The sequence below is a fragment of the Nicotiana tabacum genome, chromosome 23 (genome assembly GCF_000715075.1).
Source record: "Nicotiana tabacum cultivar K326 chromosome 23, ASM71507v2, whole genome shotgun sequence".
In the NCBI taxonomy this organism is placed as follows: Eukaryota; Viridiplantae; Streptophyta; class Magnoliopsida; order Solanales; family Solanaceae; genus Nicotiana; species Nicotiana tabacum.
The window spans coordinates 99,300,523-99,324,474 of record NC_134102.1 but is presented as its reverse complement, the minus strand read 5'-3'; the positions used below and the strand labels follow the sequence as shown (position 1 = coordinate 99,324,474).

At 39.7% G+C, this 23,952-nt stretch overlaps 1 non-coding gene across 1 annotated transcript; it reads right to left on the bottom strand.

Moving 5' to 3' along the window:
• Nucleotides 1-4,689: 4,689 nt before the first annotated feature.
• On the bottom strand, nucleotides 4,690-4,792 carry LOC142177758 (small nucleolar RNA R71). The gene has a single exon (XR_012706315.1). It is a non-coding gene; the product is annotated as a small nucleolar RNA R71 (small nucleolar RNA).
• Between the last annotated feature and the right edge of the window lie 19,160 nt (nucleotides 4,793-23,952).

The following is a 23,952-nucleotide window of genomic DNA, read 5'->3' as shown; positions in this document are numbered from 1 at the left end:
AATAATATGTACACTGCCGAGGGTCGAGCGACACAAACTATAGGTGCATCTATTATAATGCTGAGGTGTTTGGCCCGCTCCACAAGAAAGGAAGAAAGTTATCGAATTACGAGACACGGGCTTACAATATAGTACATGAGCACAAAGTGAATATAATCTTTACCATTTCTAAAATAACTAGCCAACAACTCAAGGTAATAAGGCTCGTCCTATTATGTATATATTTATTTCTAAATTAATTTCAATCTTAAGTTCAAGTAATTAAGCCAACAGAATAATTTCAAATATTCAAATATTACATGATAAGGTCCTAAGTCTACCCGGACATAAACATGATTTAGCTATGTACAGAATCTCGTCTCCTCGTGCACACGTAACACCCCACAACTAGTATCACATAGAAATTACATCATCTAGGGGGTAGTTCCCCCCTCACAAGGTTAGACAGGAGACTTACCTCGCTCTGAAGTTCCATAACCGGCTCCAAAACCTCTCAAACGCCTCAAACCGATGCCCGTCATTCCAAAACTAGTCAAACAATGTGTAAACCAATAAAAATATACTCTAATACCCATAATTAATCAATTTGTAATAATTTCCAACTCCGTTTAAAAAAGTCAATAAAGTCAACCCTCGGGCTCACGTGCCCGGATTTCAAATATTTTCGAAGATAAACGTTGCCCATAATATCACAAACTCAAATATATAATTTATTCGTGGTCAAAATCTAAAAATACAATTTCTAGGTTTTCTTCCAAAACGTCCATAATTCCTATCAATTTTTCATGTTAAAATCGATATATAACCCTCGTATTTAACTCAAAACAAGTAGGAATAAATTGCCTTGTGATATATGGCGAAATCGATCTTCAAGAATCACCCCAAATCACCCCACATGAGCCCCAAGAACTTAAAAGTGATGAAATGAGCTCAAAATTCCGAAATTAGATATTTAATACACCTGCCAGGCCTCCATCTTCACGATCGCGGTCATTATCCATGCGATCGCGATTAACAAAAGTTACAACATCGTTTTCCTTCATCGCGATCGCGGACAAAACCTCACGATCGCGATGTACAAATTTTGTTTCCTCTTCACAAACACCTTTCGGTAAAATGGGCATAACTTTTTGTACAAAATTCTAAATGATAAATGGTTTAATTTTATGAAAACTAGATTCAAAGGGATACAACTTTTATTTTTGGATCATCCCCAAATTCCATATAAATTGCAATTCATAAGCTCCAGAAGTCAGATCACTGACATCAGAAAATCCTTCTACGCGATCACGAATTTCCTTCCGTGATCGCGATTCACAAGGCCTGGAACACCACTTTGCTCTTCGCGATCGCGAAGAAGGATGCACCAGATCTTAAAAACAGTAACTCAAACATGGCAAAATAACATGTAGCCCATCTGAAACTCACCCGAGGTCTCCGGGACTCCGTCTAATCATACTAACCATTCCCAAAACATGATGCAAACTTGCTCCATGCCTCAAATTATACCAAACAACATCCAAACTACGAATCGACGATCAAAACACCTATTTCAACTTTCAAATTTTTAAACTTGGACGAACGCATCAGAATCATATCAAAACATTCCAGAATGCCGCCAAACTTTGCGTACAAGTCATAAATCAGGATACGAACCTATTGCAAGGCTCGAAATCCCAATCGGACCTCAATAACACCAAAATCCACTTCAAACCAAACTTATAAAATTCTTAAAATCTTCAAAATGCCAACTTCCACAATAAGTGCCAAAATGCTCCCGCCCCACCGATACTCAACCCGAACATACGCCCAAGTACGAAATTATCATACAAACCTATTAGTACCTTCAAATTCAGATTTCGAGGTCGTCTACTCAAAAGTCAAACCTTAGTCAATTCCTCCAACTTAAAGCTTCCGAAAATAGATTTTTCTTTTTAAATCAACTCCGAACTTTCCGAAATTCAATTCCGACCATACGTACAAGTCATAATACATAAAGCGAAGCTACTCAAGGCCTCAAACCACTGAACGGTGTGCTATAACTCAAAATGACCGGTCGGGTCGTTACAAAATAATTGGTTTATTTAAGAAAATTTAGTAGTTGTTTAAACAATTAATTGAATTGTTAAAATAATTGATCGAGTTGCTTAAATAACTAATTGAATTGTCTAAACATCTTGCATAGTTGTTTAAGCAACTGGACGAGTTAGAAGAGTGACGTGGATAAGGTGGGTAACTGTAGGTGTGTGTATCGGTTATTACTTATTAAATGCCTTATTATTAAGGGATACTCAATTATCACTAATTTGTATGTAATTAATAAATTTGTATATCAAAATATAATTAACTGATAACCTCTTTAATAGGAATAAATACATTTATAATATAGCATAGTTTGGAAAACATTTCTTCTCCTTATGATTTAGCAAATAACCCAATAAACATTACTAAAATTATAATTTATTTTTGGGTATATAAAGCCACCATAGGGCTTTAAAAACTCCACCTTAGTTTATAGAGATTATGTTGACGGGCTTATCTTTTATTCAAGTTCCCCATCCTTCTTTGTTCCTTTTACGTAAGATAAAAAAGAGAAAGCAGCTCGTTAGAGAGTAGATGACCAAGCACAACAATGTCGGTATAGTAAGACTTATTATTACAGATAATGGAGTCCATATGCATCCTAGCGTAGGCAGCAGCCGCTGCCGCTATCTGGTCTCTTACCCATTAAAAACAGTACATAGATATTGATGTTAGGCTAAAAATCCATATTTTTGCATGTAATTTGTCTTGCATTATGCCTCGATCTTGTTCACTTTGGTATGAATATTTGTGACTCTAGCTTAATAATGGTGTTTATATGTGTAAAAGTCAATTGGAAGTAATTTGGCAACCTTGTATGCAAATTGAAGTAAAAACGGAAGAATTTGGAGGGAGTATGATTTTGGTGTTCATGTTCATGCCAGGTACCAACCAAAATGCCAAGGGCAGTAGAGCACAAAAGTGGAAAAATTTCAGTGTCCAGGTTGGCGCCAGGTGCCAAGCGAGATGCCCAAGGACGGATTTCGTCCTAATTCGGCTAGGACTTAGTAGTTTCGACCCTACATGCCCTCATCATGTATAAAAAGGGTTCTAAACTTATTTCTTAGCGGTTAGGCATTTTGAAGAGGAAAAAGGCTACGGGAACACTTAGAAGCAACGAATCGCAAGAGTTTTTCTCTTCCATTTTTCCTTAATCTGTATTTTAATGCATTCAATATTATCATGATTGTTAGTATGGTTATGAGTAACTAAACTCTCCCATCTAGGGTTTGATGGAACCTATTGGCGGATGATTTTCTACTATGTATAATATAAATTTGCCTTTGATGTTTCTGTACTTGTTCAACTACGTTTTCATTATGGTTGATTGAAAAGCTCTCAATTGATTATGCCTATTTAGTGTGCATTGCTTGGAAAAGGATACACATTTAGGTAATTGTTGAACAACATCACTTCTAACGTATATGAGGAATCAATACGAAAGGTTTAAAGGTGGTATTAGAAATAACGAAACTTAGTGCGATCATAATGAGCGGTAAACTAGTATCAGCTAACGTAGTTCGGAAGAATACGTCTTGTAAATTATAGTAGTTACTCGGAAGAGAATTAAAAGGAAACATAGCAGGGAGGATTCCGACAATAGGGAAAATCATAACCCTAGACTCTTCTAATCTTGTCTACAATATTTGCTCTTTTAGTTATAAATTACTATATTTTAATTACTCTTCTCTTATTTAGTAAACACTCAAATCGATATTTAATATTTCTAAATGTTGATTATTTGAATTCTTGCGAAACTCGTGGTTGTGATTAATAGGTTAATTCCATGTGAGATTCGACTCCGGACTTGTAAACCGGATTATATTTGCAACGACCGCTAGATCTCTTAAGAGGCATAGTTGGGCGTGATCAAATTTTGGCGCCGTTACCGGGGAATTTAATAGTGTTATTAATTACAATGAGCAGAATTGCTAGGATTCTTAGTTTAGTCATCTCTCTTGATTGTAACTTCATTACACTGAAATTCTAACATTTGTAGTCTTGTGTGTTACAGGTGCATGCCTAAAAATTCCTGGAGAATTGGTGAATTGTTTGAAGCATTACCGGATCCTGAGAAAGCATTCAAGGTATTAAATCATGCAAACAGTAACGACAAACGACAACAGCACCAGAGAGAACAAATTGAATGAGACATGGGTGATGTTTTGGACAATCAAAATAATCGAAATAATGTGAATGACCCGAATAATCAGGGCATGGCACCTCTTGTGCCAGAAGCAGCCTTGTATGATTGGGCACAACCCACTGTTGAAAATCTGGCAACCGTAATTGCAGTCCCTCAGATACAAGCAGAGTCATTTCAAATCACAAACAACATGCTACATCTATTGCAGAACAAGGGACTGTTCTCTGGGTCTTACAGTGAAGATCCACAACAGCACTTGAAAACATTTCTGTCAATTTGTGTCACTCAACGGCAGCCGAATGTGACACCGGAAGCAATCAAACTATTATTACTTCTGTTTTTAGTGACTGGAGAGGCCCAGACTTGGCTTAATTCTCTCCCCATTAACTAAATCACTACTTAGGAGGAATTAATCAAGTAGTTTTTGAACAAGTTCTACCCACCAAATAAGACTGCCAAGCAAGCTGATGAAATATTGAGCTTCAGACAGAAATCAACTGAAACACTGCAAGAAATATGGGAGAGGTTGAAGGGTATGTTGGTCAAGTGTCCACACCATGGCATTCCTGATCAGATGTTGGGACAAAGGTTCTACATGGGATTGGCAGACAGCTTGAAGGCCAATGTTGATGCTTTAGTAGGTGGAGTATTGTTTAGCAAATCATTCAGAGAATGTAAGTTCTTACTTGATAAAATGGCTTAAAACTCAGGATGGATAACAAAAGACTCTATAATCACTCATGTAGTTCACTCAGTAGCTCTAGACCCAAACAACTCAATTTCTAAGAATATGGCTACTATGAACGCAATTGAGTATCCTAACCATAAAAATTGATGAGTCGAGACAAAAGCAGGTGCACATAGTTGACACGACAAATAGAGGATTATGCACACTATGCATTAATCATCCATATGTGTGCTCGTAGAGTGGTGAGAGCGACAATTAGAACTATCAAGAGAATATGAACTATGTGGGCAACTATGGAAGACAGAGACAAGGTGATCAGACTTGGGGACAAGCAGAATCAACAATATAGGCCAACACAGGAGTAGTATAATAATAATAATAATCCCGGAGCTGTAACACCACAGGGTTAGGCTGTGCCTTAACAAAGGCAACAAGTGTATAATTAACAGAATCAACAGCTAGCTTATCAAAAATCACAACAACAGCAGATAGTAAGACATGATGATGGGTTATTCAAAATTAAAGGAATGTTGCAACAACTAATTGGGTCTAGTGGGAAAATGGAAGAAAAAGGTCCACTAGATGCAAGAAAAGGCACACCAGATGCACGAAAAGGTAGTATCACATGAATCAGCTGTCAAGGGCATTGAGATTCAACTAGGGCAAATATCCATAGCCCTTAACAATCGTCCTCAAGGGACGTTACTTACTGACACACATGTTAACCCGAAAGAGTAGGGCCCGAAGTAGCTGATGGATGTGCGTCTGTGAAATGGTAAAGATCTTGATTTAGACCAAGAAATCGCTCGCAAGAGCCGACCAACTGAAATATTTGTGTTAGTGACAAATGAGGTAGAGGAGTCAACTGAGCTAACAGAAGGAAGACTGCAGCCAGCCCAGGAGGAAATAAATAAGGAAAAAGAGGTTGCTAAGGAGATTGAGAAAGTGCAAGAGAAGACATTAGAAAAAGTACCTGAGCAGGATCTAACTAAAGCCATAGGAAAGAATCAACCTCTAGTACCCTTCCCACAGAGGTTGGCTAAATATGAGAAGGATGAGTAATATAAGAAATTCATAGAGATGTTGGAGCAAATTCATGTGAACATCCCATTGATTGATGCCTTGAGGGAGATGCCCGGTTATGCAAAAATGATGAAGGACTTGATGTCTCGCTAGTTCGACTTTCAAGACTTGGCAACTATTAAACAGACTCAGACTTGTAGTGCTATCGTGGCGAGACCCATAGCTGCGAAGCTATCTGACCCAGGGAGTTTCACAATCCCTTGCACAATAGGCAGCTATGCTTTTGCTAAAGTATTGTGTGATTTGGGGGGTGATCATAAACTTGATTCCCTTGTCTATATATAAAAGGTTAGGTATTGGAAGAGCAATACCCACATCTATGTTACTACAACTAGCCAATTGAATGGTGAAAAGGCCATCAGGTATATTTGATGATGTACTTGTGCAGGTTGGAAAGTTTGTGTTTCCGATATATTTTATCATTCTGGACTGCCAGGTTGATGAAGAGATTCCCATAATTTGGGAATGCCATTCTTGTCCACAGGAAGAGATCTAATTGATTGTGAATCTAGGGAGCTAAAGATGAGACTAAACGATGAAGAAATAATGTTCAATGTGCAGAAGTCTATGCGGAAACCCAGTGAAGTTGCTAATTGCTCCCTGGTTGAAGCTGTGGACGTAATTCTGGAGGAGGAAGATGAGGCACTGAATGTAAAAGACCCTCTAGCAGCCTACCTCATGAACTTAGAAGAGGTAGATGGTGAGGACTTGGCGGAGTGGGTTTTGGCCCTTGAAGGCCAGGGGTACTGGAAAAGAGAGCTCGAATTTAAGCCTTTACACTTTGAAGAAAGAAAGACCCCTCCAGCTAATCCATCAATTGAAGAGCCATCACAGTTAGAGCTAAAACCATTACCGTATCACCTTAGGTATGCTTTCTTGGGTCCTAGCTCGACCTTACCTGTTATTATCTCATCTGGTTTGTTAGATGTGCATGTAGAACAACTTTTGCAAGTTCTGAAGGAGTGCAAGACTGTAATTGGTTGGACCATTACAGACATAAAGGGTATCGGCCCAACTTTTTGTATGCATAAGATTCCACTGGAAGATGGGCATAAACCTTCCAGAGATCATCAAATAAGGTCGATCCCCAATATGAAAGAAGTGGTGAAGAAAGCAGTGATCAAGTAGTTAGATGCGGGAATCATCTTCCCCATCTCTAACAACAACTAGGTCAGCCTAGTTTAGTGTGTGCCAAAGAAGGGTGGAGTGACTGTAGTGTAAAACGAGAACAACGAGTTGATCTCAACAACAACAGTCACGGGATGGAGAATCTCTATGGATTGCAAAATATTGAACATGGCCACCCGAAAAGACCATTTTCTACTTCCATTCATTGTTCATATGTTAGATAGATTGGTGGAGAGGCCTCATTTTTGCTTTATGGATGGATACTCGGTATATAACCAAATCTTTATTACCCCGAAGGATAGAGAGAAAATGTCGTTCACCTGTCCGTATGGCATCTATGCCTTTCGGAGAATGTTGTTTGGCCTATGCAATGCACCTGCCACATTCCAAAGGTGCATGATAGCCATCTTCACAGATATGGTAGAGGACATAATGGAGGCTTTCATGGATGACTTCTCAGTGATGGGGAACTCATTCGATGATTGCCTTATGAATTTGAAAAGAGTATTGAAGAGGTGTATGGAGACTAATATGGTGCTTAATTGGAAAAAATGTCATTTCATGGTATAGGAAGGTATAGTCTTCGGACACCTAGTGTTAAGTAAGGGCATTGAGGTGGACCGTGATAAGGTTGATGTAATTGAGAAGTTGCCTCCACCCACTTCCGTCAAAACCATAAGAAGTTTCCTTGGTCACGCCGGCTTCTACAGGCAATTTATAAAAGATTTTTTTAAAATTGCTAACCCTTTGTGTAAATTGCTTGAAAAAGATCACCCATTTGTGCTTTTGTAAGAATGCAGGGTAGCTTTTGAGGAGTTGAAGAAGAGGCTAGTGACTGCACCAATCATAGTGGCACCTAACTTGAGCAACCTTTTGAGCTGATGTGTGATGCAAGTGACTATGTTATGGGAGCAGTTCTTGGGCAGCGAAAACATAAAGTCATGTATCCAATCTACTATGCAAGTAGGACATTGAGTGGTGCCCAACTAAATTACACAGTGACCAAAAATGAGATGCTAGTAGTGGTGTTTGCATTTGACAAATTCAGGTCATACCTGAAAGGCTCGAAGGTAATTGTTTATACTGACTATGCTGATCTCAGGTACCTAGTTGAGAAGAAGAAGTCAAAGTCGCACCTGATTCAATGGGTGCTACTGCTGCAAGAATTTGACTTGGAAATCTGTGACCGAAAGGGAACAAAAAACCAAGTAGATGATCACTTGTCTAGGCTGGAAGGAGCAGAAAAGAAGGTTGCGGTGGAAGAGATTGTGGAGACTTTCATGAATAAACGACTATTGGCCACAAGCCTTGAGGTAGTGCCATGGTATGTCGACATTACAAACTACCTGGCAGCGGTATTGTCCCATATGACCTTTCCTCTATACAAAAGAAAAAGTTCTTCCGTGATTGTCGCATGTACTTTTGGGATGAGCCATATCTATTCAGGATTTGTGTTGATAACATGATCCAGAGATGTATCACCGAGATAGACCAATCTTCTATTTTTCAAGCTTATCACGCATCCCCATATGGTGGCCATTTTGGGGGAGTAAGGACGGCTGCAAAAGTGTTGGAGTCGGGCTTTTCCTGGCCGAGATTGTTCAAAGATGCACAATTCTGGGTGAAATCTTGTGATGAATGCCAATGGACTGGGAATATTTTCCGCCGACATGAGATGCCCATGAACCAAATTCAGGAGATGGAAGTATTTGATGTATGGGGAATCGATTTCATAGGGCCTTTTGTCAGCTCATATGGAAACAAGTACATACTCATAGCTCTGGGCTATGTGTCAAAATGGAAGTTGTTGCACTCCCTACAAATGATGCAAAGGGGGTCATTGATTTTTTCATAAAGAATATATTCACCAAGTTTGGCACTCCAAGGGCAATAATCAGTGATGGAGGCACTCACTTCTACAACCGAACCTTCGCAAAGTTGTTAGAAAAATATGGTGTTCGCCACAAGGTTGCCACCCCATATCACCCATAAACGAGTGGGCAAGTGGAGGTTTCAAACATAGAGATAAATAGTGTTTTGACAAAGACTGTGAATGCTACAAGAACGGATTGGGCGATAAAGTTAGATGATGCACTCTGGGCCTATCGTACCGCTTTCAAAACACAAATTGGCATGTTGTCGAAAAAATGTGTATTTGGAAAGACGTGTCACTTACCTGTAGAGTTAGAACATAGAGCCTTGTGGGCATTGAGGCAACTGAATCTCGATATGAAGGTTGCGGGTACAAGCAAAGTCATAGAGTTGCATGAGATTGATGAGTTCCATTACCATGCTTTTGAGAGTACAAGGCTATATAAGGAGAGAATGAAGATGATGCATGACAAAAATATGCTTGAGCGAAATTTTAAATTTGGAGACATGGTATTACTATACAATTCGAGATTGAAGTTGTTCCCGGGCAAGTTGAAGTCAAGATGGTCAGGACCATTTTGTGTGGTAGAGATGCATCCTGCCGAAGCCGTAGAAATTGCATCAGAAAATGGTTCCCGCAAGTTCAAAGTTAATGGGCACAGGTTAAAACATTATCAAGGCATGGTTGAGGAAGATAAAGTGATCCCGACCAAGCACTTGAAGGATCTTGATAAGGGATAGCCCGAGTCGTGTCACGACATTAAATCAGGCTCTTCGTGGGAGGCAATCCATTGTAATGTTGTAATTTGTCGTGACGCGATGATAAATCAAGCGCTTGTTCGGAGGCAACCCAGTTTTCTTGTTTTCGTCTAGCTGTCATTTAGTTAAAAAAAAACAAACAGCATTTCAGCGCCCAGTTGGGTGCCAGGCAGCAACACAGACAAAGTTCAGCGCCCTCTTCAGCGCCAGGCGCCATTCAAGATGCCCAGGTAAGTTCCCTACCCTTTTCCCCTCAACCCGACCCAAAACCCGACTCCCCACCTAATAATAAAATACCACCTTCTGAAACCCAACCCGACCCACCACACCCTAAATCCCAATATCCCGACCCGCCCAGTTCTCTCTCTCTCTAACCCTGATTTTACCAGCCAACCCAGTTCTCTCTCTCTCTCTCTCCCCGAATCCCTCCCCCCCACTACTGCTTCTTCTCTCAAGCGCCAGGTAAGTTTTTCTTGTTCATATTTTATTTTTGTTTTTTTTCTTCTCTTTTTAATTACTTTCTTTATTTTTTATTATTGTTTGTTTTCCCATCTCTCACTCTTCCTTCCCCCCAATGTCCCTTAGATTAGATTGTTGGCAAGTGTGTATTGAGTTCCAACTGAGTAAGATTATTCGATATTGTTAATTGACTACGCGGTGGAAAACTAAAAGTCCCACCACATCATTTAATTTAGGAGGGTATGGCACTTGTCCAATGGTTTGAAAGGCTTGAATGGAAGTGTTTCACACCAAGTGTTTGATAAATTCTTGAAAGAATATTGTTAATTGCCGGTGAAATCTGAGTAGCCGAGCATTATTTGTTGGTGCTAAGGTGTGGGTGTGGGGTATTAGGGAGTGATGTCGTGCACGAAGGTCGTATGTGTGTACCTATCTGTGTGCACTTGTAATGTACTATATTGCTTCTTTTTCTTTTTAGGTGTTTCATAGAATTGTAATGTATAATGATTGCTTGTGTAGCGACTCGGGGCAAAGAATGCTATGATACATTTATTTTAAAGGCCTGGGTGTAGTGAGATGCATTGTATGGTATGTGATTATGTTATATGCTACGTGCGGATGTTGTTGGTTGCTAAGGGGTAGTCTTGAGTACCCGAAGCATTGCTTGAATCTTAAGTGTGGAGTCGCCCCAACCTTACCTTTTATCTATAGAATATCCTTGAAGTTCTAACTAACGCGGCATTCGTTGTTCACAGGTTTCGGTACTAATGGCTCATGAAGGTTCGCAAAAAGCAAAGACAACGACAAAGCTTTATACAGCTGATCCATCCACAAAGAAGCACAAACATAGTGAGGTTGCTTCATGCAAATCAGGAAAAGGAAAGCAAGTGACTGAGCCTTCTGCCAGGCAGCCTCGTGTTCCTCATCCAACCCTCCAGGTCGATAGAGAGGATGAAAAAATATGGTACAACTCCTTTGTACCATACGAGCGGTATATATCGGAGATGGGCATCAACACCACAGCTTTGGAGCAGCATTTTCTCACAATTTTAGACCGGATAAAGGAGTTGAAGCTGCACCATTTGTTAGAATGCCCGGAGCCAGCTAATTCGAGCATGGTGAAAGAATTATATGCTAATTGGAATTGTCAAAAAAATGAAGCCTATGTGCAAGTTGTGTGGATCAACTTGCAAGCTCAAGCGCTTTGTGATTTTTGGGGGCTCCAAACCATGATCCACGAATTTTTCAAAAGTTCATGCGCAGTCCAGATTACCTTATGTGGAGTGAACTCGTTGGTGAAGTGGATTCTTTCACAACGAAATGACACCCAGAATGACACCCACAGGGACATGTGCCGGACTGATTTTAATAGAACAACTAAGGTCTAGCATAACTTTGTTCTTGCTCGTATTATGTCGGGTGAGCATTTTTTAGATTGCACGAGAGCGAGGTTTTGTTTGATCTGTTTTCTTATGACGGGGAAACCTGTCAATATTGGTTAGTTAATGCTCGATGAGATGACTTACACCAAATTTCAGAATGACTGTAGGAGGTTCTTCTATGGGAGCTTGTTGACACAACGGTTGCTGCAGTGAGAGGTTCTGGTTTATGAAGGAGCTGATGAGATTGTGCCTCCACCAACGGAGTTACTAGATATATCGGCAATATCGCCGGAGAATGGTCCATAGTTGAGCACTGTTTCCAGGCAAGAATGGGATGACAATCTACAACATCAAATGTATGATATGATGAGCATGCTTTTGCAAAAGGTGGGGGTAACATAGGTAAAGAAGCAGAAGCTGAACCAGGATTGTCCATTATTAGGGTCGACCAAGAAGCTGTTGGGATTGTCACCGGGTAGACCGCTCCACTCTTCTGAGGATAGAAACACTATTCCACCATCTCCTGATAGGGGTGAGGCTGGTGAGGAGGTTTATAGGCCATTGTCCATTGCGAGCGTTGCGGAGGACAACACCACAGGTGGTTCCAGGTCTCGTAGATTGGGGCAGGCTCGTAGATTGGTAGATGAGGAGTCTGACGGAGAGGGCTTAGAGTATGACCCAAATGGGTCCGCTTAGCCAGGGAGTTCCTTCTATCCACCCTCCTGCTTTATATTTTTGTTGTATGTGCATTGGGGACACTGCACTTTTAAAGTATGGGGTGGGGAATTTTCATTGATGAGGAGTAGTAGTAGTAGTAGTATGTTAGTTCCAAGTTGTAATGTAACTTCTTATTTTTAAATTCTAGCTTCTTTTAAATTTTAGCTTCTTAATTTTAATTACTTAGAAAATAGAATTAGTATTGTAGTATAGTAGAGTTAATTTAGAAGTATAATTCGAAAAAAAGAAGCAAAAACATCAGAAAGAAAGTTTGGACTTTTCCCGACGATGGATCTCTTTGACAGCTTTCTTGAGGGATTAAGGTCCAATGAAAATAATTCTAATTTTTTTTTGATTTTTTAAGAAACATATGGAAGAAAAATTGAGTGTCCTATAGGCCTTCTGACCTTTTTGATGCTAGCATAGTTAGGTCGTAGCATGCAAATTACCTTCCTAACATGTTTTTAATGAAAATTGATACCGTGAAAGATTGATTAGTCTGTCTGTGACGTTTTCTCTCAGTTACTTGACTCATTTTTTATGTAGTACTTTATTGTTTAATACTTTTTGACTTTGTGATTACTCGCCTAAATTTTGAGAGTTGGAATGGAGTCGTCCCGATTGGGGTCATGTGCATTGTGTGATGTGAGATTTTGATTATATTATGTGCTATCCTGTGTTTGTCTAGAACGTCCCCTGTGTATTAGTCGAATCAAAATAAGTAAGCTTTGTGAGTCTAGAAGATGATGTAGGCGTTTCTTTGATTGTCCATTGAGCTATTATGCCACCATAAATAAAATTAGCCTTAGATAGCCCATTTGAGCCTATAAGCTTTTTCTTTGGCACCCACACAACAAGTCGAGTCCCATTTTGTTCTTAAGTAAATTTTTGTTGAACCTTTACCTTCAAAAGCACTTAAGTCACTAGAAGAGTAAGGTGTGATTTGGGATAGCTTTTGAGTAGAACTATAGAAAGGCCAAAAGGTGCATGTATATTTTGGAAGGTCATTAGCCGTGCAACCTAAATTTATGGAGAGTGTTGAAGCAAAAAAGAGAAAAAAAGCAAAGAAAATACAAAAAAAAGGATAAAATACATATATAGAAAATACACTTCCTATTCATCATGATCCGGGCTAGTGAATGCATTGTTGTGCTTAAAGAAGAAGGGCCAAGTTGTATATGATTTCGTGACATTGCTTGAATTGGTCATGAAAAATGTGTATTTGAAAGTTAAGTGTAGTGTATTAAAGTGCTTAGGAGGGTTAGTCACCATACTCGAAATACATCCTACCCGTCCCTTAGCCTACATTACAACCCGTAAAGACTTAATTGATCTTAGACGTTACGAGCTTAGATTAATGGATATATACACTACGAGCAAGCCTATGGTACAACCATGGAATGCACATGAATTTCTTTATGAGAGTTAGTGGTTCTTTGTTCATAAATGCAATGTCCTTAAATTATATTCGAATGCATGTTTGAATGTGTGGACGAAATACCCTCTTATTACTTGGTGAGGCACATGATTCGATGACGTATAGGTGACGTTATTAAACATCTCTTGTTGGGTGAGTGCATGAGTTGAGAGTGCTTATTGGCAACGAGTCGGTCTTTGAGGTTGGGTGGTTATTGACAGGTTGTTTGAGTGTTTTAAGTTAGTCACTAATATTCCGGCATGTGAAAGTTGGGAAAGGTATGAATGAGTATGCAAGGGTTTAATTGTTAGTATCAACCATGATCATAAGTGTAGTATGTTGAATTTCCAAATGTTCCTCCATTGTATGATGTCTTGCGTGCATTCTTTGGTTAGAAAGGTTTTAGGATGCTCGAGGACGAGCAAGAACTTAAGTGTGGGGTGGTAATGCTAGGCTAAAAATTCATGTTTTTGCATGTAATTTTCTTTGCATTATGCCTTGATCTTGTTAACTTTTGTGTGAATATTTCTGACTCGAGCTTAATAATGGTGTTTATATGTGTAGGAGTCAGTTGGAAGTGATTTGGCAAGCTTGCATGCAAATTGAAGTAAAAATGGAAGAATTTAGAGGAAGTATGACTTTGCTGCCCAGGTTTGGCCATGCACCAACCAAAATGCCAAGGGTAGCAGAGAATAAAAGTGAAAAACATTTGGTGTCCAGGTTGGCGCCAGGCACCAATCGAGATGCCCAAGGATGAATTTCGTCCTAATTCGGCTAAGACTTGGTAGTTTCAACCCTACACGTCCCCAATATATATAAAAGGGGTTCTAAACCTATTTCTTAGAGGTTAGGAATTATTAGAGAGGAAAAAGGCTACCGGAACACTTAGAAGCAACGAATCGCAAATGTTTTTCTCTTACATTCTTCTTTAATTTGTATTTTAATGCTTTTAATTATTATCATGATTGTTAGTATGGTTATTGTAACAACCCGACCGGTCATTTTACTTTCTAGGTCATCATTCCCCTAATTAAGACTCCCTGTATGTACTTTTACTATATTATAACTTACGGGGATGGTTAGTTTGGGTTTGGAATGGTTCGGGTAGAAATCGGAATACTTAGTTCCTTAATATTGGCTTAAAATGGTTAAGTTTGACTTGAGTCAACGCTTTAAGTAAACAACCTCAGAACTGAGATTTGACAATCCCAATAGGTTCGTATGATGATTTTGGACTTGGGCGTATGTTCGGATCGGGTTACGGATGACCTCAGAGCGTTTCGATGCTTAATATTGAATGCTGGCGCATTGAAGGTTTTTCAAGTTCTTTAAATTTGGTTTGAAGTAGGATTTGGTATTATCGAGGTCCGATTGAGATTCCGAAAGTGGGAATAGTTTCTTATGGTGATTTGTAACTTGCACGCAAAATTTGGTGTCATTTCGAGTTGTTTAAGTATGATTCGGCACGCTCGGAGTAAGTTGGAAGAACTTGAAGTTCATAAGTTGATTTGATTTGATTTTGGGGTGCGATTCTTAGTTTTGATGTTGTTTTTCGTGTTTCGAGAGTTCGAGCAGGTCCGTATTTTGTTTACAAACTTGTTGGTATGCTTGGACTGGGTTTCGGGGGGCCTCGGGTGGAATTCGGATCGAAAACGGATTGGAACTTTGAAATTGGGAAGTGTTGGTGCCCCAGTTCTGGTACAGTCGCACCTATGAGGTTTTGGCCGCAAGTGCTACTTTGTAGAAGTGGCCCATCGACCAAAGAAGCGGCCTAGAGTAGGCTGTCCAGTTGTCCCAGAAGTAGAATCCTTACCGCACCTGCGAGCTCGTAGGAGCGAGGAAAATGGTCGCAGGTGCGGGCTAGGCCAAGGAGGCCTGGGTTCGCAGGTGCGAGCGACCTCCCGCATGTGCGTGTGCGTAGATGCATACCAGCTCCATAGAAGAGAAAGTGCAGGGGCATATTCTTCTTCACAGAAGCGGACTTGGCCAAGCTGGGCGAGGACCGCACCTGCGATGGATTTTTCTGCAGGTGCAGCATCGCAGGTGCGCCCTAATGTCCACAAAAGTGAAAATCGCTGGGCAATGAGGTTCATTTAATGTCGAGACTTAGGCTTTTTGGCTCATTTTCATTCACTTGTTGGGTGATTTTAGAGCTCTTTGAAGAGGAATTTTCACCTAGTACTTCGAGGTAAGTAATTTCTAAATAATATGAGTTTAATACATGTATTTTTGGGTAGATTCTTAACATATAAATTGGAGAATATATGGGTTTAGTTGAAAAACCTAAATTTTGATAAAATGGAATTTAACAACGAAAATGATTATGAAATTAGATGAAAATTATATATTTGAGTTCGTGAGGTTATGGGTAACTAAATCCGGAAACTGTGCATGTGGGCCCGGGGGTGAATTTTATGAATCTTCCAATTTGGGTTGGGTAATTACTCGAATAGTTAAATTATGAACTTGTGAGTGTATATTGATTAATTTATATAATATTTGGCTAGTTTCGGATTGTTCGGCACCAAGTTGAGACTTTAAAGTGAATTCGTGGGCCGGAAAGTGAGCTTTGAGACGAGGTAAGTCTCTTGCCTAACCTTGTAAGAGGGAATTTACCCTATATGTGTTTTAAATTACAATTTGCTTCTAATTGTGGGGGCTACGTACGCACGAGATGATGAGAGTCCGTGAGTAGCTTCCAATCATGCTTATGTCCGGGTAGTTTTAGGATCCAAATCATGAAATATTTGTATTGTTTGCACTCTACTTATTAATGTAAGTGCCTAAATTATATTAAATCTTGAAAAGGATTCGTAAAGGACGAATTTCACTTACTTTGAGTTTTGGCGGGTTATTTGACCGTTAATAGAAATTGTGCTTCCTTGTGTATTAGTCTTGTGATAACTTTTAAATCGGATGTTCAAAGAGTATTTTCTCTTCTTGTGGAGCGGGTCGAACGTCTCAGCAGTATAATAGATACATCTATGGTTCGTGCTGCACGACCCTCGACAGTGTACACATTATTCTTGATCAGGCCATACGACCTAGGCATAAATCGTACGTGTTAATGCTTGGAGCCCGAATACACTTGATATTATTTTCATGACTAGAAAGGTTATAATTTTGTTTATTGGCCCGAAATTGATTTGGAGTTAGTATGTGTTAGTTGGAGATTTTTGAAAATTACTATCAGTTAAAGAATTATTTATTCACTGCTTGCTATTATGTTATTATTATTATTCACATATTCCATGCCTATTTAATACTTTTGTATTTTTATTGTTGGCCCATAGTAAGTGTCGATGTCAACCCCTCGTCACTACTTCTTTGAGGTTAGACTGGATACTTACTGTATACATATTGTTTATGTAGTCACGCTTTACTTCTGCACTAATAGTGCAGGATATGAGGCAGGTGCATCTGGTGTTCATTCAGGCGCGCACCCCCATTATCTTGAGGCATAGTGGTGAGCTGCTCTCTAAGTCCTTTCTGCAGCACCTGCCGTTTCTCTTTTGTATTTAATTTATGTCTATCTCATTTCAGACAGTAGCTTAGGTGTTTTGTATATTCTACTAGTTTCTCATACACTTGTGACACCAGGTCTTGAAAACATGCTAGTAGACACTTGATGGCTTTTGAGTATTTATTTCACCATACTTGTTCCTTTATTTGTATATGCTTTACTTTATCAAATTTTGCACTTTTCATTTACTTAATAAATAAATTAATCAACTACTTTGAAATTATTAAAAGAATAAATACATGGCTAGTTCACCGCTGGCTTGCCTAGAGGTAACGTTAGGTACCATCATGACCTATAGGAGAAATTGGGTCGTGACAGTTATGAGTAGCTAAACTCTCCTATCTAGGGTTTGATGGAACCTATTGGAGGATGATTTTTTACTGCGTTTAATATAAGTTTGCCTTTGATTTTTTCTCTACTTATTAAACTACGTTTTCATTGTGGTTGATTGAAGAGATCTCAATTGACCGTGCCTATTTAGTGTGTATTTATTAGAAAAGGGTACACATTTAGGTAGTTATTGAACAAAATCACTCCTAATGTATATGAGGAATAAATATGAAAGGTTTAAAGGTGGTATTAGGAATAATGAAATATTGGTGCGATCACGATGAGCGGTAAACTAGTGTCAGCTAGTGTAGTCCGAAAGAATATGTCTAGTAAATTATGGTAGTTACTCAGAAGAGAATTACGACACCCAAATTACTCACGATCGGTAGAGAATACTTAGGAAAATTAATAGGAAACATAGCGGGGAGGATTCCGACAATAGGGGAAATCATAACCCAAGATTCATCTGATCTTGTCTACAATATTTGCTCTGTTAGTTATAAATTATTGCAATTTGATTACTCTTCTCTTAGTTAGTAAATAATCAAATCGATATTTAATATTTCTGAAGGTTGATTACTTGAATTCTTGCGAAACTCGTGGTTGTGATTAATAGATTAAATCCCTATGGTATTCGACTCTGGACTTGTAAACCATATTATATTTGCAATGACCGCTAGACCTCTTAGGAGGCATAATTGAGCGTGATCAGATATGCTCACTGTCATGACCCAAAATTCTAACTTGCCGTGATGGCGCCTATCTCGATACTAGGTAAGCCGAACCTACAATTTCTTTTAAGTTTGAAAATATGATATTTAAACACAACTCACAAATCTCGCAAATACCGATACAAGCACTCCCAAAACCTGGTGTCACTAAGTACATGAGCATCTAATATGAATACAAGTGTGGAAAATACGGTCCATAACAGTCTGAGACCAAATACTGTAAATAAGGAGATAGGGAAGGAGTGACAAGGTCTGCAAAACACGGCAGCTACCTCTGAATCTCCGGAAAAATCAACCGTGCGAAAGAATCAACACTTGTTATGTCCGAAAATACTTGGATCTGCACATGAAGTGCAGGGTGTAGTATGAGTACAACCAACTCAGCAAGTAACAATAATAAATAAGGAACTGAAGATAGTGACGAGCTACACAGTTATAGTTCACTTTCAGTAATTCCAGCAAAGAATAGACATGCTTTCAAATCCAGCATTTTAAGTCAAATCAGTTTTATACAGTTCAAGTTCATGTAATCCGGATATAAAATCTTTCAGAGTATTTCACAACAATGACAGATAGCAACTAAGTGTAACAACAAATGAAAGGCAAGTATAGACTCTTAAGGCAATAGTCACTTAACTCGTCATAACAGCTCAACCACTCGGCTCAAATCCCTCAGCACTCACACTCAATGGGTACCCGCGCTCACTGGGGGTGTACAGACTCCGGAGGGCTCCTACAGCTCAAGCGCTATAATCTGCACGACCAACTCACGTGCTGCACGGACAACTCACGTGCCATAATATCAATATCTGGATCCGCACGGCCAACTCACGTGTTGCACGGACAACTCACGTGCTATAGTATCAATATCTGGATCCGCACGACCAACTCACGTGCTGCACGGACAACTCATGTGCTATAATATCCCGCAAGGACAACTCATGTTCTATAATATAATATCTCACAATCAGGCCCTCGACTTACTAAGTCACAGATCTCTCAAGTCTCTCGGGCTCTCAATAATCAAGAAATCAGCCCAAACAACAATGATATGATTCATCAATAATGAACAATAGAGACTTGGATAAAATAAACAAGTAAACTGTGACTGAGTACAAAACAACAAATACGCAGGTAGTTCAATATGTACACGATCTCTGTGGGTCCCAACAGTACCAACATATAGCCTAAATATGGTTTATAACATAATTTGCAGTCAAATCTCTATAACACAGAGAGAGCATATAGCTAGCAACAAGTTATACAACTTTACAGTTTCACGGAATGGACCAAGTCCCAATTCCTATGGTGCACTCCCACACGTTTGTCACCTAGCATGTGCGTCACCTCCAGAATACTCACATAATTCAATAATCCAGGGTTTCATACCCTCAGGACCAGATTTAAAACTGTTACTTACCTCAAACCGTGAAAATCTTTATTCTGCAATGGCTTTTCCTCGTGAATTGACCTCCAAAATGCCTCGAATCTAGCCACAAATAATTTGATTAAGTCAATTAAATTTATTGGAATTAATTCCATAAGAAAATGCTAATTTTCCATAAAAATCCGAAATTTAGCTCAAAAATCGCCCTTGGAACACGACAAAAGTTACAAAATCCGAAAGCCCATTCAACCACGAGTCTAACCATAACAATTTTATCAAAATCTGACCTCAATTCGACCCTCAAATCCTCAAATATATCCAAGAGGGTTTTCAAACTTTTCCAACTTAATTCACCCATTAAATAATAAAAACAACCATAGATTCGGGTAATTTAACCAATATTGAGTTAAGAACACTTACCCCGTTGTTTCCTATGAAAATCTCCCAAAAATTGCCTCTTCCCAAGCTCCAATCCGTCAAAAATGGAAAATGGGACGAAGTCCAATTTTCAGAACTAAAACTCTCTGCCCAGACATTTGCTCTACGCGATCGCGAACATTCCCACGCGATCGCGAAAAACAGTTTTCCACAACCCAGATTTAACTCTACGTGATCGCGGGCTTTCCCACACGATCGCGATGCACAACATCAAAGACCTACGCAATCACGGACCTAACCACGCGATCACGAAGCACAAACTCGTGATTTCCATTTCTGCCCATTTCCTCTATGCGAACGCGACCTTCTTCACGCGTTCGTGAATAACAAACTCACATAGCTACGCGATCGCGTCCCGCTTCACGCGATTATGAAGCACAAAATATCACTGCCTCAAATTAACACTACGCGATCGCGTAGAACAAAAATCTCTACTGACCAACTAAGCCTACGCGATCGCAGATGCATTCACGTGATCGCATATAAGGAAATCAGATACAGATATCAGAAAATTCCAACAGTTGTTTAAGTCCAAATTTTGATCCATTAACTATCCGAAACTCACCCGATCCCCTCGGAACCTCAACCAATTATACCAAAAAGTCCTAAAACGTCATACGAAACTTAGTTGAACTCTCAAACAACGCTAAAACCATGAATTACACCCCAATTCAAGCCTAATGAACTTTGAAATTTCCAATTTCTACAAACGACTCCGAAACCTATCAAATCACGTCCGATTGACCTCAAATTTTGCATGCAATTCATAAATGACATAATGGACCTATTCAAACTTTCAGAATCGGATTTCGACATTCCAAGCCTAATTCCACTACAGACCTCCAATAAATTTTCCGAACACGCTCCTAAGTCCAAAATAACCAAACAGAGATGTTGGAATTATCAAAATTCAAATTCGAGGCCTTTTATACATAGGTCCATATCCGGTCACTTTTCTAACTTAAAATTTTCAATTGTGAGACTAAGTGTCTCATTTCACTCTGAATTCTTTCCGGACCCAAACCAACTAACACGGTAAGTCATAAAATAACTTTAAAGCACAAATTGAGCAGTAAATGGGGGAACAGGGTTATGATATTCAAAACGACCGACCGGGTCGTTACATTCTCCCCCTCTTAAACAAACGTTCGTCGTTGAACAGGTTTAGAATCATACCTTGAGTCTCAAATAGGTGTGGATATTTGTACCGCATCTCCTACTCAATCTCACAAGTAGCTTCTCCGACTGACTGACCTCTCCATTGTACCTTCACTGATGCTATGTTCTTTGACCTCAGTTTTCGAACCTGCCGGTCTAAAATAGCCATCGGCTCCACATCATAAGTCAAATTACCGTCCACCTGTATTGTACTGAAATCTAGAATATGAGACGGATCCCCGACATACTTTCAGAGCATGGATACATGGAACACTGGATGAACACCTGATATACTAGGTGGCAAAGCAAGTTCGTAAGCCACCTCTCCAATTTTCTTAAGTATCTCAAAAGGCCCAATAGACCGAGGGCTCAACTTGCCCTTCTTCCTGAACCTCAACACACCATTCATGGGTGAAATCTTGAGCAGAAACTTCTCCCCAATCATGTAAATAATATCACGAACCTTCCTATCGGCACTCTTCTGTCTAGACTGTGTCATGTGAAGTCGTTCCTGAATCACTTTGACCTTCTCTAAAGCATCCTGAACCAAGTCAGTATCCAATATCCTAGCCTCACCTGGTTCAAACCAAACCACCAGAGACCGACATCGTCTCCCATACAAAGCCTCATACGGAGCCATCTGAATACTTGACTGATAGCTGTTATGGTAAGCAAACTCCATGACTGGCAGAAATTGATCCCAAGAACCCCCAAAATCAATGACACAAGCACGTAGCATATCCTCTAATATATGAATAGTGCGCTCGGACTGTCCGTCCGTCTGAGGGTGAAATGTTGTACTCAACTGAACCTGTGTGCCCAATTCGCACTGCACTGCTTTCCAAAAATGTGATGTAAACTGCGTGCCCCGATATGATATGATGGACACTGGTACACCGTGTAGGCAAACAATCTCGCGAATATAAATCCCAGCCAACCGCTCCGAAGAATAATTAGTACCAACTGGAATAAAATGCGCAAATTTGGTCAACCGATCTATTATCACCCAAACAACATCAAAATTTCTCAAAGTCCATGGGAGCCCAACTACGAAGTCCATGGTAATATGCTCCCATTTCCACTCCGGAATTTCAAGTCTCTGTAGTAATCCGCCAGGTCTCTGATGCTCGTACTTTACCTGTTGACAATTTAAACACCGAGCTACAAATCCAACTATATTCATTCTTCATTCGCCTCCACCAATAGTGCTGCCTCAAATCCTGATACATCTTCGCGGCACCTGGATGAATAGAGTATTGAGAGCTGTGAGCTTCCTGGAGAATCAGCTCACGCAAACTATCTACATCAGGCACACGTAGCCTGCCCTGCATCTATAATACACTGTTATCTCCAATAGTGACTTCCTTGGCAATCACTGTGTTGCACCGTGTCCTTAAGGACAAGCAGATGTGGATCATCATACTGGCGCTCTCTGATGCGATCATATAATGAAGACCGAGAAACCACACAAGGCAAAACTCGATTCGGCTCGGAAACATCCAATCTAACAAACTGGTTGGCCAAGGCCTGAAGATCCAATGCTAAATGCCTCTCTACTACCGGTAAGTATGCTAAGCTGCCCAAACTCTCTGCCTTATGACTCAAGGCATCGGCCACTACATTGGCCTTTCCGGAATGATAGATAATGGTAATGTCATAATCCTTAAGCAACTCTAACCACCTTCACTGCTGCAAATTAAGATCCCTCTGTTTAAACAAATGTTGTAAATTCTAATAATCGGTATATACCTCACACTGGACACCGTACAAGTAATGCCGCCAAATTTTTAAGGCATGAACAATACCTGCTAACTCAATATCGTGGACTGGATAATTCTTCTTATGTATCTTTAATTGTCTGGACGCATAGGCAATCACCCTACTGTCTTGCATCAGCAATGTGCCGAGACCAATATGCGACGTGTCACAATACACAGTATAAGACTCTGAACCTGTAGGTAACACCAATACTAGAGCTGTAGTCAAAGCTGTTTTGAGCTTCTGAAAGCTCTTTTCACATTCATCAGACCACCTGAATGGAGCACCTTTTTGGGTTAATTTAGTCATAGGTGATGCAATAGAGAAACCCTCCACGAAGCGACGATAATAACCGGCCAAGCCGAGAAAACTCCGAATATCAGTAACTTAAGATGGCCTGGGCTAATTCTGAACTGCCTCTATTTTCTTCGGGTCCACCTTAATTCCTTCACTGGACACTATATGTCCCAAGAATGCCACCGAACTAAGCCAGAACTCACACTTAGAAAATTTGGCATAAAGTCTCTCCTCTCTCAGCCTCTGTAATACAATACCCAAGTATTGTGCATGCTCCTCCTGGCTACGTGAGTACACCAGAATATCATCAATAAATAATATGACAAATAAATCAAGATATAACTGGAATATACTATTCATCAAATGCATAAATATTATTGGGGCATTGGTTAGCCCGAAAGACATTTCGAATTTTCAAGTGGTGATACCCCGATCTCAAATCAATTTTGAAGAACACCCTTGCTCCCTGAAGCTGGTCCAATAAGTCATCAATACGCGGCAAAGGATATTTATTCTTGATTGTAACTTTGTTCAACTGCCTATAATAGATGCACATCCGCATAGTATAATCTTTCTTCTTGACAAACAGAACCGGTG